This window comes from Pecten maximus, chromosome 16 (genome assembly GCF_902652985.1).
Source record: "Pecten maximus chromosome 16, xPecMax1.1, whole genome shotgun sequence".
Taxonomy (NCBI): domain Eukaryota; kingdom Metazoa; phylum Mollusca; class Bivalvia; order Pectinida; family Pectinidae; genus Pecten; species Pecten maximus.
Window position 1 is genome coordinate 12,841,172 of NC_047030.1, and position 21,247 is coordinate 12,862,418.

A 21,247-nucleotide genomic window follows, 5' to 3' on the forward strand; every position below is an offset into this window, starting at 1 on the left:
CCTTTTTTGAATAGACAAAACGCACGCTAATTATATATAAATCATTGTTACCTGCCACTTTCATTTGATTAGAACAGACTTACCGATAGACATTTTCGGGGGTCATGTCTCCTAATTCGACTTGCCAAGCCCCGAATCTGAAAGCTCCACCATAAATCATGAAAATAACTCCTTGTGAGAAGCCAAACGCAATCCCAGCCATCTGTGCTTGTTTGAGGAACGTCCTATGTTAAATGCACAATACAAATGTTTGAACTTCACACAAAAGCACAAAAAATAGTATAAAAGAATATCATTTCAGTGTCCCCTGATGAAACAAGTAACGGAGAAGTGAATGTCTGATTACATTTGATCAGTGTGTATGTATTGTTTGTCCATATCGGCAAATTAGTTTCGTTTATTTTTGTTCGTCTTTGCTTTTTACTTCCCAACGCCCGGATGACATTATTGAAACAATATTGCCGGCCATAACTTTAACTCACATTCGATAAAACAAGGGTAAAAGACCATTGAAAAATGAAGACCTAGGGTTCATTGACGATCGCGACCCATTATAAAATACATTCATGTCACTTATCCTTGTCCTGGACTGTCAATGCTGAGTGGCATTTTCTAGATCTATCGCTGTTAACTATGGCATTTTTCTGCTTACCGGAGTGGTCCTTTAAGACTGTCGTAATATTCCTTGAAGAAGAATTCTTCTCTGCTCAGAGTCTGGACTGTTCGGATATTCTCTATCGCTTCACTTGCAACCTTAAAAAGAAAAATATACCAACAAAATTTAAGTTATGTTTTTTTTAATTTGACATGGAGTTACGTTTTTTTATTTGACATGGAGTTACGTTTTTTTTTTTATTTGACATGGAGTTACGTTTTTTTTTTTATTTGACATGGAGTTACCCCGGTAACTGGTAGTCTGTTACACTATCTAATGTAACGAAACCTTTTCGAAACCTTTTCAGAAAACACTATTTTGATTTGTTTTCTCTTACTCAATAAAATACAGACATGGTAAATCTATTCCATGAAGAAAATGTAATGCTCTTTAGAGACGTATTAAATGAGGTTATTTTAGCTGAGTAAAGACTTTATTGTAAAACATAATTTTCGCTTGCGATTAATTTCCGAAAATTAATTGTCACAAACTAGCTTCAATCATAGGTACAGTGGGCCTTAAATGATTGTAAATCGCGAAATTAAATCGCCAAGAATAGATCATTAGGCAACTAAATGCGAAATTATGTCGCCACGAAAATAGGTTTGTTCACAGTATTTATGACACATCCAGTTCAGTATTGTATTCCTCAAAGTTTCATTAAAGATACACACACGTGAATATTCCTTTGGCGTATGAATTTAGTCATAAATTAGTGACACAAAGTGTAGATGTCTCGCACCGTTACAGAGCCCTGAGACAGCCAGTAGATTATATGTATTTGTCTATCTTAAATCATTTGTTGTAAAATGAAACAATATGTACACTTACATGATTATACTAACGCCGTATATAATATATTTAAGCCTAGTTTACTGTGTGGTTACAATTTATGTAGATCGATATACTGTAATCTTATATCGTGTCGACTTAATTTGACGATTTAGTAATACATTTACCCTTCTGTTCTTGTGATTGAAACAATTTCGCGATGATCATTTTTTGCGAATTGTAATCGCCTGCAAAATACGAGAAAATTAATCGCACGCGAAAATAAGTGGATTTACAATAATTAAATATTACACATACCTTCCCAGCATTCTCCAACGTTTTCTCGTCGCCTTTATGTTGCCCAGTGATCACTTTGAACTGTAGATACCCTGGACAAATTCACAATATACATATATGTAAGAATTGTTTATTGTAGGGATGTTACTTAAGCGTTTTTATGTGATAATTCCATACTAATGACGTTACAATAGTATTGTTACATTGTCTATAAGCAATCAACATAATCCTTCATACAGGATGAGACACTACATGTATATGTAGAGAACTTACTTGTTTTCACTTGTGTGAATTTTCATTCATTTCCCCTTAAACAGTTTACATTGCTGAATTAGGCAAATTATTGTTTCAATTCATAAAATGTACCTGCAGCTGCTAGTATAGGAACACCGCCCAAAACGACAAGGGCAAGCTTCCATCCGAAGATAAAGGATATGACTAGGGCGGCGATTAGTGACACAAAGGATGATACCACGATTGACAGTCGTATACCCGTGACCTACAGATACAAGAAAAGTAGCGCCAAATTAAACCCAATTGGTACCATGTAACATAGGGATATTGAAATAAATAGTGATCGAAATGTCATACTTCGTTCACGAAAGCTCGCCGCATATAAGTATGCCAAAGGCTATTATGGAGCTTTATGGAACTTTTGATATTTTGAATATGAAACGTCAAGATTTGTTTCTTTATTATTTTTGTACTCCCATATGCCGAACAGTTCTTGGGTATACAAATACTGAAATGATAGGACATTATGCTGTATATATAAAGTATCGTAGTGATGCATGGTTTGCATATGGTAGTGTGCAACCACATCAATGGGAGAGGAACCCACACTGAGGAATAATTGTTTTAGCTAACAAGCATTTATCCGCTGGATGTTTCAATATTCAACTTTCTTGGGCTTAAAAACGTTCAGGAATCGCCAATTATGATATGGCGAGTATGGATTTTCATGAACAGGATTGATATTTCATTAAACATACATAGTCACGTCAATTATATTTCTTCAAACTTCATAAAACTAACATCTAAGTCATTCTTACTGTTTGTAATAAAGTAGCATCAGTAGCGAGACGGGTGGTCAAGGCTCCCGTGGCATGTCTTGGATCATCGAAATATGCCACATCTTGACGTAACAGAGCAGTGAAGGTGTTCAGACGAAGACGTAATGTTAAATTCTCTCCGGAAAATGCAAAACAAACATTCTATAATAAAACAGAGAAAAGTTATCAATGATAAATCTTTCCATAATATCCAAGCAATAGAGGAAAACACCTGAAGGATAAATCACCACAGGCTACTGTATAGTTGGTAATGATCCGTCATTAAATGTAGCGCTAAAATAGATAGCCAGCGACATACAAATATGTAAAAGTGTTTACTGCAGAATGTTAACAAGGCCTGAATGCGCAAAAATAATGTCCGCGCACTAGTTCCGACTGAGAACTCTATACAGCATTTAAAACAAATATTTCGGAATAAATGTTAAAGCGCTTTGTAAAACTTTGTAGAACAACAGGTTTTCAAAACCTGCAAATTTTACCTAATTAAGTTTCATTTTTTTCTATTTCAGATACCTAGGCGATAGTTGATGTGATCTTACCTTAATTTACTTTACTGTATCCTTGTAATGACATTTTAGTGAAATGCTCCTATATTTTTCATTTTTTTTTTTTTCATTATTATTTTTTCTTATTAATTTTTTCCCTATCTGAAGCAAACAATAGCCAACTTAAACCGTATAACTTGATAATGGCTCTGATATATATTTCATCTATAACGAAAAGGGATTGACGGGAATTTAGCTTAGTAATAAGGATATTAGGAATGAATGTTTCTCTAGACGTCTTTTAATACCGCAATGCATATAACGGTATTATGCTACAAAATTCTTACTCCAAGTAACCGATTGGCCACATAATATTGTACTTACTGATACTGTTTGAACAATGAAGTTAAGAACGCCAAGACCGACAAACATCATACTCCACAATACACTGTCCTCTCCTTGTTTAATGAAAACCTGTAATAAAAATAAAAGTTAGGTTTTCATGTTCGTCCTCACATCAAGTCAAACTGAGTGATTACCTTACATTAGGGTCTGTTTTAGAACTTGATAATAAAACTGATGTTCAAAATGTTTTTGTTTTCATTCACACATCCATCCTTCAAACCATACAATACCTTAATCATTTCACTGAAGAAAATGGCGAAGGCTGGCATTGTGCATCCTCCGATTCCTGAGGCGATACAACCGAGCAAAATGAAATGCCACTCTGGCGCATTTTCACGTAAAATACGTAAATACTTCGGTGGATCATACTCCTCTTCTTCAACTTCCTGGTAAAATGTTAAATGTGTATCTTTATAATCCAACATAATAGAATGACTGTATAACCTACATTAGTGTATTCTGGTTTTAATGTTAAGAGCTGTCTAAACGGAACCATGTGCCATACTTTATATGATTTACGCCTTGCGATTTAGTTCCACGTAGGAAAACAGATAATTTTAACTATGGTGATCTCAAAATCATCGGTTTATGTAGAAAGTTTGATTTTCGTTATCAGAAACAGCTTTGTGTATGTTTTTAAATTAAATATCGAACGAACGGCCCACCTAAGAAATAAACAAAGAAAAGCAAGAATTAAAGCATTGTTTCAATTAACTGAATCTTTACTAAGCAAAACCTACCTCTTTTTCCTTGTCACCTTTAGCGGTGGGTACTTTGATTGATATCTGTCGAGACATCTGTCGGGACGTTTGACGTACTACATGTTTGTCGGAGGTTGAAGACCTATGTGACGCTTTTCGTGATCTTTTAGCTTTGAATTTAGCTTCTATGTGAATTTGCCCTACTTCTAATTCAGCAGCTGTAAAATATATTATTTGTTCTAAATATAATGATAAAAATAATTCTGATATCTGTCAAGCCTTTTCTATAAGGACCTTGTATATGCACTCTCTCTATACTCATTGGCTTGACATGTTAGAATAAATCTTTCATGAAGCATTCGTTAGGTTGATTGGGATTACAGGCTAAGATGTAAATATTTACTAAAATTCGAATAACCTGTCGAACGTATGATAACATAATATGTTACTACCAGGAATAACATATAGATTACTGCTACCTGGAAACATTTTCATTACATACATGTTTAAAATGCCCACATACATACAACGTACTTGTTTACACATTTCTCCTTTAGATTGACGTGTTATTACCGTATGCATTTTTTCAATGTGATCCTAATATACTTAAGTTGTTTTTGTTACCTGTGAAATGTTAGTCTATTTATAGATGTATCGTCATTATTTTATGGTGGATTCACAAATCACACAAAGATTTTTGTTGACGAATCAAAAATCAAAATGTAATCAAAATACCTGAGTTTTTGCCCTCTCCTTCCTCTTCATCAATCTGCTTTCCATCATTATCATCGACGTCGTCGTCTTCGTCACTTTCCTCTTCCGCGAGAGCTTGTGCCATTACTAGCTCGTGGTAAAGTCCTTTCTTGTTCATCAGTTCGTCGTGTGTGCCCTGTTCGAATATTTTGCCGTCATCTACCACACAAATGAGGTCTGCGTTCTGTATGGTGGACAATCTGTGTGCGATAGCTATCGTGGTCCTTCCCTCTCGTGCCTGAAGTGTAACATATCACATAATTATGTCAATTATGACATCTGATATAATAACATTTAATTTTGGTAACATTCATTTACCTTTCTCAGCTTCAGCACACACTGCCGATTATATTAATGTAACAAAGCGCTTAGCGTAATTTCCTTCTGATACGTTTGAATAATGAATGGCTTAAGCTTAATATGTATTCAAATGACGGACAAACTATTAGATTATCGCTACTGTATTATATTACTGCTCCTATATTATAAGAGTATACGAAAAAATAGAATATTGAAATATTGTCTATAAAGTGATTTCGACATCCACTGAATATTCCTGACAGCCGACTAAGATATACATAAATCACAAATAATGATGAACAAGGAATTTCAAATATTAGGCTGAACTCCTAAAACGAAAAGCTAAAAAGCTTAGATTACCGCATGTTCACTCTTACCCTGTCCAGAGCATCTTGGACGATTTTTTCGCTCTTGGAGTCAAGAGCTGAAGTCGCCTCATCCAGGAGAAGTATACGAGGATCTCTGACTAGGGCACGAGCGATAGCCACTCTCTGCTTCTGTCCTCCAGACAACTGTGCGCCTCTTTCTCCAACCATTGTATTGTAACCCTGTCATGACCATAACAAAATCATAAAAAGACATCAATAGCAATACAATAGACACACAAATGGTGAACAGCTGAAGATATATATATTCAGGATATAGCAAGTGATAGAAAGCATGCTAGGATAAGATGTTAAGCAACAACATGCAGTAACACATCTCTAGAATATGTCATAACAAAATCGAAGGCACACGGCTAGCTATTTGATTAATGTCAGAAAAAAACTAACGAATGAACTTCCCTGGTGCATTTCGTTTCAAAATTACATAACAACGACAACCAAGTTCCAAAACAGTCAATTTAATGGTGCGGCGACATCGAGATTTGTTTGAAGCCCAGAAAAAAATAAAACTACAGATATAGTCTTTTTGTTTTATCCACCAGAAGGCGGTAAGTAAAGAAAGGGAAAGTAAACGTACTCCTGGAGTATGGAGGATGTGTTAAGTGATGGTAAGGACCAGACGGAAAGAAGGCGATATTGTGTGAATTTTAACGGGAGAAACATAACTCACAATTTATATGGTAACGCTTAGAATTGTTGCCTAATTTGCTTGCTTATTTTTGATTGACTATTTAATTCATTGGCGGGTGTTTTAGGGAACTGCAACAGCCAAAGTTATATAACAAGTCTTGTTGACACACACGAAGAACATTATTTTATTAGTAAAATTAATTACCTTTCAGTAAAATTTAATCACGGCAGTAAAAACCTCTACATAATCTCCTCTTATACATGCTTACGGAGACCCTTACCTCAGGAAGAGCTGTAATGAAGTCATGCGCATTAGCTGCCTTTGCTGCGTTTTCTATCTCTTGGTTTGTTGCTTCAGGTTTCCCCAGCCTAATGTTCTGTGCGATAGAGTAGCCGAAGAGGATTGGTTCCTGTGACACGACGCCGATGTTTTGTCTTAGCCATCTTACGTTGAGGTCCTTCAAGTCCACGCCATCAAGGGAAACCTATTACATGCTTTATAAATGAGTAAATTGCTTTCCTTGATGGATCATATAGGAAAAGTAGTACAGCATTTTATCTACGTGAAAACAAATGATAGCTTACTTTAAACTTGCAAATGGTTTACGACTAGTTCACCTCTGAATTTGCTGTTGAAGAAAACGCTTTGGAATGCCAATATAACTTTTTTAGCTTTGAGGGAACAACTAAGAATTCGGAACTCATATTATCAGAATTTAAGATATATTTAGTAAGCCCCTTGCATATGCCTTACCACACCATTTTTGGGGTCGTACAGTCTTTGTAACAGACTCATCACAGTCGACTTGCCACACCCACTGGGCCCCACTAACGCAACGGTCTGGCCTGGTTTTACTGACATGTTAAACTTCTTGAGGACCTAAAACCGTCAGAGTAACTACATTAACAAGGATTGATTCTACAAGTTACTGAAAATATTAATGCCATTCACAATTTTCTTACTTATTTTTTTCATTAATTACTTATAACCTACAATAAATGAGGAAATAAAAAGGTGTATACACACAACCTATTGTTTATGATAACATTAGCATGTGTTTTGAAGAGTGTAAATGGCATCAAATCAATCATTTATCCGACCGAAATATGTCTCCTTTGGCTATCATTGCTATATCATTATATCTTCTTTTTTACGATGGATTTGGTCAAAATGCAATAATGAATATACACTAGTAAATCATTTTCCGATAATATCAAAGAATCTTGTTATTTACTGATGTATGTCTTTCAAAATCTCTTTTTTAAATAAGGTGGATATTGCCAATTGGTAAGATGGTGCCATACCTTTGTCTCGGGACGCTTTTCCTTCTCTGGGTAAGAGAAGTCGACATCTTGGAATTCAATGCTACCGTTTATAGTTGAAAGGGTTTGTCCACTTGACGACGAAGCATCGATTGGCGGCACCTACAGTAAAAACATGTATTGTTTAGTATATGTACAGTGTATATGTCGAAATTGTCAGACACCTAATATGTATTACCCATGTTCAAAAAGCTAGCTTCTTCATTCAATTTGTCTTGTTTGTATACAAAAATATAAAAATAAACTGACATTCCATTTCTATATGCATATTATTATACATTACATTTATTAAATCATTAGAGAAACCTTCTTTTAGTAAACATCCTGACTTCGAGTCTGATACAATGCTAGGTAATACCATCGATAAGTAATATCTTAAATAAATTATATATACATTCTTTTAATTCAAAGATAAGATTACTGAGCGCATATATTTAAAACGAATATTGTGCATCAGTAATTGCATTATATCTAGTCGTTCGTGTTTTAAAATAATTATCTATTAATTAACATCATAATTAAGAAAGAATCAGTACAACTGTCACTCTTCTAAATTGTTCAGATAATGATATAATAAATACTGTATTGTTCTTAAAATTGGGGCTGTATATACAGATATACGATGCATCGGTATTCATTATCGGTATATTTAATAAGCGCGTACATCGCGAATGACATCACCCGAAACTATTACCAAATATACATTGACTGTTTTCATTTTTTGACCAATTGAATAGAATAGTATATATATATATTTATACTGCACAATTAATGGTGGTCTTAAAATGATGGAATAATAGACAAGTATGACAAATAGCCATGATCATGTCTATTGGTAAATGATTTCCACTTACTCGGTCAATAATTTCGATGAGAACTGCTGCGGAACCTTTGGCGATAAAAACGTTGCCGATAGATGGCGCTGCATTTCCGATCGAAAATGATCCAATCATAACACAGAAAAACACCTTGAAACAAACAACATTTGTAGCGATATACTAATAGGTAAACTAGGATTACATATCATTTCATAATAGACGGATATACATGACGGAAACTTAATTTAGGTTTGTGATTTTTTATGCAATAAACAATATTATGCATTTATTTAACGTTCATGCTATTTGTATGCAATCTTATTTTAAAAAAAAATCATTTATGTTTGGTTATCATGTGTTTTAAACGGGGAATCTTATAGTTGTACGTACAATATCGCCCATCCGTTACAAATGCATCACGATAATGAAATTAATTATACCTTACACATATATTGTACATACAGTAAGATCTGACAACTGATTTTAACGACATCCGGTAACATCCGACCAGAATTGCGACATCCTCCACTGTCCTTGCTTAGCACTGACTTTACCAGCACACAGCCATAGCAGTATTACCACATTGACTTAGTCCCATCAGTAAAGCCAGTGTTCACTGTATGTGCAGGTTTAGAGTGTAACGACTAGGTAGGTTAAATGGAAGCAGGGGGGGGGGGGGTATTTAATCAATTGCAATATAGGTTAAGACACCAAATCATATGTGGTAGACTGATATAAGAACTCCTATAACTTCCGAACATAACATACTGTTAACACTGTTCCTGGCTCTATGCCGTCCACTCCATTACTGGTGAAATAATCCTTGACAAGTTCAGTTCCATACCTGTAATGTACAACAGCAAAACCAGCTGAAATCTGTCCACGTTGAATGTCTTAGACACATAATGTCAATGTTGAATGTCAATAATATAAATATATATATATATATATATATAATAGAAATTATAGTTTTCTGGATTTTCACACGCATGGTCCCTAACACCAATAATTGTTCCTTAAAGGACAGCTTGGTAGTACAGTTCTATCTTCATCCTATCTACATGCTCCTACAGTACATTCTTGATATTATATTTTATGGTTTCGTCGGTAACAAACAGTAGTCTCGGTACGATTACTTCATAGAAGATTTTTTTTATAATTTTCAGTATTTTATCTAATATCAATAAGATAATTTCAAAGTTTCTTTCTTGTGTATATCATTTGAACTCTTGGCAAATTTGAATTTTTAATTATCCAATATTTCGCAAAAAGTATTGCATCACTCACCAGAATGCTAATCCGTAAGTTGAAAACATTGTGAGCATAAGAAATCCCATTAGAAGCCCTTGCAATAAACCCTTTTTAATTCCAATCGTCTTACATATTTGTAGAGCCTGTTCATATCTACAAAGATAACAGAAATATCATATATCATATAAATCAACGTATTCAAACAAACGTGTACATAAAATAAACATCACATATCACGTGGGGAGCGCAGGTACAGGCTACGCCTGTTGGTCAGTTCCCTTTGTCCCACGATCTGCGCAATAAAATATTTTGAAACGGAAAAATGGATATGTTTCTTTATGAGATATTTGATGTCACCAGAAACCTTTATAAGAGGAATTTCTTGTACATGAAAATGTACAAAAATACAATATATAGCGACCCGAGTTTTGAACGGTTTTGACAAATGTCTCCGAAAGCATTTCCAAGTGAATACTCCCCTTTTGTAATCTAAAGAGGGGTTCTTAACTGAAAATGTCAAAAAATCTAAATAAATCTCCTCAAAGTCTAAGCATATGATGACAGTTGGATGTGTCCTACAGTAGTAGGTTTATCCGGCTGCATATTTTGCACGATTTGCTACGATAAAAAGGAGACGGAGAGGGTATCTATGTGTCAAGAAAACTAACTGAACACGAGAAAACGAGAAAAAAACATAGGAAATGACAGAAAAGAGACAAAGGAAAAAAAATATACCCAGGAAGAGCCTATGGCAAATTAAAATCGAATCCAAAAAAATGTCCCAAGCTGAGGACCGGTTAAAAGACAACGTAATTAAGGTGTTCACTAATGAGTATCAAAGACATCAAACTTCATGTCCTATTTCATGTAAATAAATCGTCTTGCCATCAAGCAATGTTATTATCTAGTAGGAAGTTCAATAATGCTTATGATTTCATTTTCAGTGTATTACTTCATACCTGGTAATTTTGCATTGCCTATATCCTTAATCGGCTCTTGAGTTTGAAAATGAGATATGGTCTTATATTGACAGGGAAATGGAACATATTTTAGTAATTTCAAGAAATTCGTTCAATTGCTAAAATATCTATATTTGAATTGACACCATACCTAGCATATGAATTTAGCGTTCAAAGAAATTTGATCTAATACGTTTCCAATGTGGCTACATTTTCATATTGAAGTCAATTAGTCGGTTTTCATATAAGGAATAATGTTTTGTTACTGTGGAATTTGTCCTATCAACACCATTGAAGTTAACAGTCATATTTCTTAGATACCACAGCTGCTTGATTAAAATGGATAGATATATAGACCAGCTTTGTGTAACAAGGATACTAGAATGGTGGACGAATTTAGAACGATAGGGTACCTGCTGCGTTCCTGTCTCTGTCCATTGTGGGATATGACAGTACGGATACACGACAACACTTCTTCGGCGATACTTCCCGCGTCTCCGTATGATGCTTGTGCGTTTTTGGACAGAGATTGCATTTTCTGTAAAACATGTTTCAAACACTGGCTTATTGGGTTGATCTCGTAGTATCGTAGTAACATCGACGTTATCCAAAAATATACTCAATACCACGATATATATACATATACATATATATGGAATGGATATAAACTCAACCCCTGTTGGAAAAAATATCAAGCATTTTTGTTTTTAAATATATATAAAAAATGCTTCCTATTTATTACGAACATTAAAGGTGTCCACAAAGTGTTTTGCAAATACCGAAATCAATGGAAAAAAATGTGCAAATAAAGTTACAATTCAGTAGTTCCCTACAAGAATGCATATTGTACAAGAGGAGAACTGCTGCCAAAAGTCGTCATTCGCACCATCGTCACTCTATTCGGCATTCTGTGTATCATTGTTTACAAACATCAACCAAAGTGAATAATATACTGTTATTATTTAGTTGCCTATTTAGTTGCCTACATTGTAACACAGCATGACATCATCAATGAGGATTCTATTGTGACGTCATAGAAGTGGGGATATTTAAAAGCAGTTATATATATATATATATATTATATGACTTTCGATATTTCCTTGTCTCTGATTGGTCTAAAGGTCGCTAAGAGGTTTTGACAAAATCTAATATTAACCTGAAAATAAATAATGTATCCACGCGAGGTAGATATAAGAATCCAAGGGGCTTCCCGTGACGCATCATATTTTGACCAATGAAAATGCAGATAATTCGTCTTCGGGTTTGTTTACTTGTGTAACAAAATGTGCATTAAGTACCGCATTTCATTTGTAACACAATGTCGATAAATTTGTCCTATAACAAAACAGTTTACTTTGTCAGGTTAATACAAGGATTTGTCAACCTTCGAAAGGCGATATCACCTTTCTCAGGTTTACAAACCCCTTGTATAAACCTGAAAAAAGTAAGCAAATGCATAATGTTATTCAATAGAATAATGCACTGATAATAATTGATAAATGATGATGTATTATTCTCTGGTATAGTTGAAACAAGATCAATTATTTACCTTCGCAAATAAAGCTGCACAGATGGCCATAAAAGGTGTAAGTGACATCATTACTAAAGTCATCTTCCAACTCTTCCAGAAGCCAATTGCAAAACCGCCAAAGAAAGCTGCCAAATACTGTACGCAGAAACCTATCTTGTCACCAATCCCTTCCCTTACTCTCTCAAGGTCACTGCAGTGAAAACAATGGCCACATGCACTTACCAAAAGTACGAAACAAAACATCTGTTGTATCTTATGGAAGAGTATCTCACAAGGTTGTAAATATTATCATATGTGTGATGTTAGTATCTTTATTTTGTTCAAAGTCAAAAACAGATGTCAATGTAAAAAGGCGGAAAAGAAAAAAAAAATAAGGTTATGTATGATAGAAGGATGATCTTAATACTAATGCTTCCTTTTAATACTTCATTATGATTATCAGATATTATTAATTTAATCAAATCGTGCAATTCCACGTTAGATATGTTTCACGGTTGTTTCACAAATACTAGTATTCTGGCCTGTAGATGAAGAATATCTGGCAAAATCAACAAACATCAACGATTTATCAAATGGTTTTAGCAAACGTTGAGAGGGATATATATACATAAATAAAAGGTAGGACGAATGTCACAAATGAATTCCAAGGAAAGTACAAAGCATGCAACCAGGCGCTCTTTATACCTTTATCATCACTGATGAGTCCTCGAAGGAAGCAGTTAACAATGCACTTACTCGGCTAATCTGGTGGTCAGTTCTCCGCTCTTTTTCGTGTCGTACCAGGCAATATCTTGTCTCAATATGGACCGGAAAAAACTCAGTCGGATCTTGTTGGCCTGTCTTTCGCATGATGTTGTCCAACAGGCAGTCTTTTTATAAGTAAATATTCAATGAAAGTATATGGTATGGTAAAGTTATACAACAATGTCCTTGTGCAGTATTGTATAGCGCACTAATTGATGCATAGTTTTAGATAATATTAAACATTACTTACACTTAAATACTTAAAAAAAAATTGTTTTAAAGTACATTGCTGTAAAGAATGTTACATATACTAGTGGTTAAAAGGAGACAACTCTTACAGAAATATAAAGCACTTGCAATCATATATGTAAATATATTTTCTGGAATCTTCTTGATGACAGATGTGTCATAATATTTTGTTTATAAGTGTTTATTGACAAGTGGTTGTTTACAAGATGTGTGTGTGAGAAATCTAGAAAGGAAATAGTTGGAGAATGTACTTAAAAGATTTGACAATATAGTATGAATAGCATGAGAGACAAATTATTATAAGAACTGGTTTACAAATGTCAAGGAGAGCTTAATGAATTTTGTTGGATTATTAATTACCTGGTACCAAGGACTGGTTTACAATTGTCAAGAAGAGCTTAATTCTATTGGATTATCAATTGCCTGATACCAAGAACTGGTTTACAAATGTCAAGGAGAGCTATATGAATTGTATTAGATGATCAATTGCCTGATACCAAGAACTGGTTTACAAATGTCAAGGAGAGCTAAATGAATTTTGTTGGATTATTAATTGCCTGGTACCAAGAACTGGTTTACAATTGTCAAGAAGAGCTGAATTATATTGGATTATTAATTGCCTGATACCAGGAACTGGTTTACAAATGTCAAGGAGAGCTATATGAAATTTGGTGGATTATTAATTGCCTGATGCTAAGAACTGGTCTACAATTATCGAGGAGAGCTGTATGAATTCTGTTGGAGTGTTGATTGCCTGGAACTGTGAAATGTGGGATCTATAAACATTCTTAATTCTGGAGAAACGGACAGGAAAGGATTACTCAAGGACAGCTGTTATAAAATAAGTAATTAACAGTGTTAATTTAATACACCACCTTGTATACCACTTTAATTTTAATTGTGAATTATCTCTGTAACTTGCTTAGTTTTGTATATATCATTAAATTGTGTTCTGAACTTAGCTGCTGGGTTTTATCTTTTTGTTATTATCACGTAACAGGCAATTATGCTAATCATGCATGATAAAGCCCTATTTTCTTAAGCGTTCATCATAATATGGACTTCAAACACAAAAGTCATTAGAGAAAACAATAAAAAGTGAAATTGTCTGCCTTGCCAGTAAGATTTAATAAACACCAATGTTTTTGCGCATTGCCAATGTTCATTATATTAGCATGAAAGATATTTTTCGCATTTCTTCCAGGGCAAAATTAAGATAACCTCTAACATATTCACGTTTACAGCAACCAAAAACAGTTGCTGCTTAAACTTGATAAATAATGTTTGATAATTTTCCTCGCCTTAAAGCGACATACAATCGACAAAAACATGAATGATGAAATTTACCTGAAAGTAAGAAGCGACGAATACAGCGGCGCCGATGTATACCTGGTACAGTGCATATTTGGTCATATTGTCACTGAACTCTTGATTTGAGTCTGAACCGTTTACCACAATATTTGACGTGTCGTTTTTTGTGTCATTCGTACCTCCTGGACCTATGAAAGAGTAATTAAAGGAATGTTTTCTTCATTTAAAAGCATACACGCATAAAACAACATTTTGGATAAAGTTTTAGGTTCTATTTTGTTAACATGACTTTCGTTAATCTCATTAGAAAGATACAAATGATATGATGATGTTATCATAACACTACTTCTACTTCTAAGACGTACATGTTCTTTGCCAACATATCCCGAATGATGTTCGAATATTGCTTTTGGTACTTATGGCACCTTTAGTTTGATTTCAAATAAAGGTGTTATCAAAAAAAAAAAAATACAAAAACAAAAAAAAATTGCACGTTAAAAAATACCATCTGATGCGATTCATTATAGTAATGCTACTTTAGAATCACATATATTGGTTTAAAACCTGTTTCTTTCTGGTGTTGCCAAAGGGAAGAAAATTGATTCGTGCAACATTAAAATTGATAGTTTCAGTAACTCACCAAAAACAAACTCAGTGGTCATCTGTCCAAATACAATGGAAAGTACCGGCCACCCAGCACCGTGTACAATTGCAAACATGGAGCCGAGGAACATGAGGAATTTGTCCAGACAGGTAGCATATCGGAACTGCAAATTTATAGCAAAAGTTACTTAATAGAAAATCAATTAATGTTGATAACATGTCAACAAATGATTATTCATGCATGACGTCATTTTAAATAGACGTCAGCAGAACATGTTTTCGTTGATAACATATATGTAGTAAAAATGTTCACATCTGTAAGCTATTCAACATTTCTGAACTGTTTGATTGGTATTTGAGTATGTGACTTAACGTGGAATTGACCTAGATTGGTAAGCGTGTGTTGCTGATGAAGCTGTTGAAGCTTACTCTTCCTGAGCACCTGGTCTTAATTTCATTATACTTTCTATGTAAATCTATATTTTGTTGTTCCTATTTTACCATTGGTTGCTGTACTACTGTTTTGGAAAAATAACATGTATTCTTACATCCAAATCATCAAAAGCGATAAAGAAATGGTGAAAGGAATTCCATTGTTATTTTTCGTCCAGGTAATGGATATGGTGCCCTGTTGTTTCTTGATTCGGGAATGTGCTTATTCAGAGCGGGTGCTTATAATACATTGTTATTAAACGTATATCTAGCATTAAGTCACAATAAACACATGCAATCAAGTCTTGTTTGGAATTGCTTGTAACACGATTTGGAAATTATTTTGCGATATGAATAATTATACTCTGAGTGCGACAACAAGATGTAAAAAATACTTACAAGATCTCCAAATGTGGCCGCGTTTGGCCTGAAAAAGACAATTGGAAATGATAAATGATCCACATTTTAGCCATCTCTAATCTAACCACAGTAACCGTCGCATAGTCTTATCGTCCATTGTGGTGTGCTGACCACCAGTGTCACCGATTAGGTATGTGTTTGATGTAACGAATACAGTATTAACATTTCCCCATACACAAATCTTCCAAATACGACAGATATTATGGAATTTATATATTACATCCCGGGGAAATATTAAACATATATTCTCTACCGCATCCGAAGTTAAATAGACATTAGACACCAGCTAGAGTCGGAAGAGGGTGTATAACCTCACATACTACGGAACGGAAGTATATGTAACATTCTTTTACACAAAGATAAGTATAAGGTACGTTACGTCACATGATAAAGGCAAAATTAAATTGATTGATATTGCATACTCTCCATAAAGTGTCTAAAACAACACTCTGTAATAATTCTGTAGCCAGTGGAACCTGTTAAAATGGAACTGGGGTTAGATTTCAATGTTTATTATGGACCCGGAATGCGATCAACAACGGACTTTCCGTTGACAAATGACTGCAGGGTCCATTTTCAACGTTACACAGGCACTCAATTTCAGCGTGACCGGATCGCAAGCAGACCTAATTTTAGTCGTGCTTACATGTACGATAAGATATCGAAAACTACAATGAGCTTTTGTAGGTTGTACTCTTATAGGTATACAGGTCCTGGCTGTAGTTGGCACAGACTCAACATCTAACATGCTAATCAGAGATATATGGTATATCAACATTCGACTATTGGAATATTCTATTCCATAATAACAACACCCTGCTTCTCGGCATTATGTTTACATATTACAGGTAGGCATGATATACAATTTATGACAATGGCAAGGTAGTGAAGTCTCCATTATTGTCTTCATTTGAACTTCATCTTTTTGACGTAGATTTGCATTGCAGGAATCGTACATGAGGATGCTTACCCTTCCGGAACATCTGGAATAAGCGCCATATTGGATTTTGTTAAGTTGTCTTCGTGTAACTGTTTTCTCCTCGTTATATCCGGAAAATTCGATTATATCTTTAGATATATCACCATTATATACAGGGGTATATCACGTATGCTATCCTTTCATCGTCAGATTTCCCATAAAGATTCTGTCAGAATAGTTCGGCCACATATAAGCAAATTACACCAATGGAGACACTATTTAGCTTAACAACTGTCGTGGCGTTAACAGCCATTTTGTAGTAGTCTTAAGTCGTATGCATACTGACAATGTTAGGGTCTCCTCCAAGATAACAGCGCTATACTTATCACAGGGGACCTCACGTTGTTGTACCTATCCTGTGAAACACGCCCATCCGCTTATGTATAAGGCATACCTGGCTATTGGTATCTAAGATAACACTCTTTTGAACAACTGTAGTTGATAAAAACCGTAGGATTATGGATACTGATTTAGTCTTTTTTCTGTAAACTTTATTTATTACATTTTTACCAGTGAAATATCAAAAATTATTCATTCTATAAAAATGATATTTTTCACTAGTGAGAAATATTATCAAAAATACCACTTTTGCTGATTTGACCAATCAAATTAATGATTAGAAAATACCAAAATAATTGACCAATCAGAAAGCCTGACATATATGTCAGCACCTGGACAGGGGAAACTACTTTTTTTTTGTTTTCAAACTTTCGCTGTAGGCCTAGTTAGCATACGGGGTAGGTTTTTCGTTGATAAAAAATGTAATAAACGGAATATCTAACAGTGTCTTCAGTAATACCAAATATATTTCACTCGTGGGGCTAATATTTTGATTCAGTCTTTTTTTCTGTAAACTTTATTGATTTTACAACAATGACAAAACAAGTTATACCAACTTATACTAATCAGTACTGTGTGCCGGACGGAAGAACACGAGAGGTGTTACCGAGGAGAACTCATGAGTACCCGGAGAAAACCGCATGGTCGGGCAGGTGACCTCGTAACTTTTTAAGTCCGGCGGGGGAGTCGAACCCCGACCGCCTAGATGAAAGATCAGATGTTGAGTAAAAAGAAAATACTGATACAAATTTTAATTGATTAAAATGTGCCCTTTCTATTTCGACGCCGGCTGTCACTGAATACATATACCTAATTGTATTAATTAATCTTATGCTATAACTACGAAGTATTTTAATTGATATGCTGCCATATCTACCCAAGGCCATTTGGTATATGTTAAAGCAGACGACCTTCAAATAAGGTATATATCTACTCTGGAATATATAACATATGAAAAAAAAATATTTCAAGATATGACGCAGGCTTCGTTTCCACCTATATATTACTAAAGTGTTATTCATTTAGATTTTGTACTATTCCTAATCGATGTTATCTAGACTTGATTATAATACTCATATATGTCCTTTATAAAATATATAAACTGGGGATAGGGTCAAGTGACTATAGCTGCAAATATATCGGTTATCAGTGCTGTGAGACATCAAAACTAATACACAATACACAGACTCAAAGGTAGATTATGTGTGGTTTATCTCCCTTGAATAACTCTTCATAGATGTTAACAGAAGATTCTATTTCCTCGGCTTATATATGAAACATATAAGTTATTATTACATTTATATTATTTTCACAAAAGAAGATAACTTCAACTTTAGCGCAAGATTGAACGTGAATTAAATGTTCGTATCTCTAATGCATTTGACATAGACGACGAAATGTCTGACGCTGACAGGCAGTCCGATGGTGACATTTTTAGTGTGCATCATTGAAATGAGTAGAGTAAAATTTAAGTGTGGTGTACTAAAACAGTATTACTGTCTTTAGAGGGCAATGTGGTCTGATAGCGTTGTCTGGAGATACAATAGAATACTCCGTAGCCGAGACAATACTATCAGATGATAGTGCCCTCTAATGAAGGCAGTAATGTATGAATAATACAAATTTCCTGCAAAAGAATTTCATGATAAGTCAATGCGTCCTCGAGAGTGTTATCGGTAGGTAAAGGTGAAGATATGTGTACAGATCTACCATATAACATATAGCGAATTTAACGTTATTTCCTGAACAGAATTGGGTATAATCCCATTCAGGCACTTCGCAGTTCATCTTCCTGGTAGCACACAAAATGTTTGCGACGAGTTAACTTTTTTGGAAAGATAAGATTTATAGATAGGTAGAGAGACATCATTTAAAAGGCACTTTCTCTCCTGAAGAAGTATGTAAGCTTCATTGTAAAATGTGACGCTGTGACAAATTGGTGTTGTACCAGTCACTGCTTTTCCTCGTCAACTTATTGTTGGCGGTTTATGTTGTGTTATATCATCAAAGACTATCAAGTCTGGGTGCTTCCTTATGACTTGGGATTAGGTTGTGTTATATCATCAAAGACTATCAAGCCCGGGTGGTTCCTTATGACTTGGGATTAGGTTGTGTTATATCATCAAAGACTATCAAGCCCGGGTGGTGCCTTTTGACTTAGGATTGTGTTGTGTTATAGCATTAAAGACGATCTAGTCCCGTTGGTGCCTTGTGACTTGTGATGATGTTTGTTGTTGCATATTAAGGTATGGTGTGTTGTTTATAAACCGGTTTTCATTTAATTGTTTTGCAAAATTAACGATTAGAAAATTGAAATATTAGATGATATTTCGTCTTTCGATGATCGATTATCTGGTGTCGTTTTCATGCACACATCCAACAAAGATTAAACGTCTTATAAAAATGATAAGAAACGGTATTGAATTTGTTGTCTCTAGCATCGAGTTCTACAAAGAGCTGTAGATTGCATCTATATATTCATTACTTGAGATTTACTGTAATTGTAACAAAATAATAATCAAATTTTATCTATTATTTCAATTTCCTTATTGTTAATTTTCCATTTCTAGACGGCATTATGCCTGAATCCACTAACCGCAGGTGTTTACATGTATTTTTTTCCAACTCTTTTAAATATTATGCTCAAATGTAAACCAAACTTTTTTTTTTTTTTTTTTTTTTTTTGCCGCTTCTTACAAAGAAGAAAAAAAATTCGTCAATCCTCTCCTCACTTAAAGCTTATGTCATCAGGTGCTAAGTCTATGTGATGAAACATACACCGTGGGTTACTATAATATAAGATACTGAGGTCAGTCACTGCGATAAAGTACCAGGTCAGTTATCTACGAATGTGTACTACATGTATATAGGGCATGTCTTATCACTGAACGTGGTGTTTAACTTAACGGATCTACACTGCCTTATTAATGATATACGACGCCATAGATGTTACAAGTAGTGTTATAAATAAAACCAAATTGGTATTACTATTAGAATGATTTAAACTGTCTTACATTTATCGTTATATTATGGGATTATGATGTTAGTGGTTAGCCAATGCAGTCCTCTATTCCTTGTTAAATATTTAGACTTCACCCACCAACCATATCATTTTATAGTATTCAGAGGAGGAGGTTCAATGATATATTTTGTTTTTCAATCCTCATGTTTATAATAGTTTAACACCATCGTCTTGTATAAAACTAGTATATACGTAGGTTACATCGATAACGAGATTGAATTACATGTATACTAAATACTCAATATAAGCACACACTCCGCATCTTGTTTCATCAGGCCGATTATAATTTTCTCATTTTATTGTAGTAGCAAATAATTGCTTTCAATTCTATGATTTGTCCTATTTTAACAACGGGTCGGCTTAGAGACATCATATAACTCCTGATGGTATGTCAATAGAGATTTCAGTAAGCCTCACGCTGTCTCTTTAATTCTATGTTTAGTCAGCCTTTAATACTTGAATGTGTTTTAGCGGTGTATTAATTCACTGTAGTCAAAATTCGTTTACTCGAACTCTGATAAATCAAAGATCCTGCTGAAATAAAAATCAAAATTCATTTACGCCTGTAACATCCTGTATAAAATCTATCGGTAGCCTCGAATGTCCGGCATATCTTAAAGTGTTTACTAGACTCGACTGTATATAATACTTGAATTTACTCTGAGCTACATTTTCGTATCAGCATATATATTTTACCTGCTTTTCGATCATTTAGTTTACATACATGTACTGGTCTACATGTAATCTATTTTTAGCCATTATTCAGCCATTCCCCAGACTGACAGTACAGGTAACTGTATACGTGATTTT

General features: G+C 34.4%; 1 pseudogene; it reads right to left on the reverse strand.

Annotated features, from left to right (window-relative positions):
• The window catches only part of LOC117314820, a 64,098-nt pseudogene that overhangs the window by 42,374 nt on the left and 477 nt on the right, over positions 1-21,247 (reverse strand).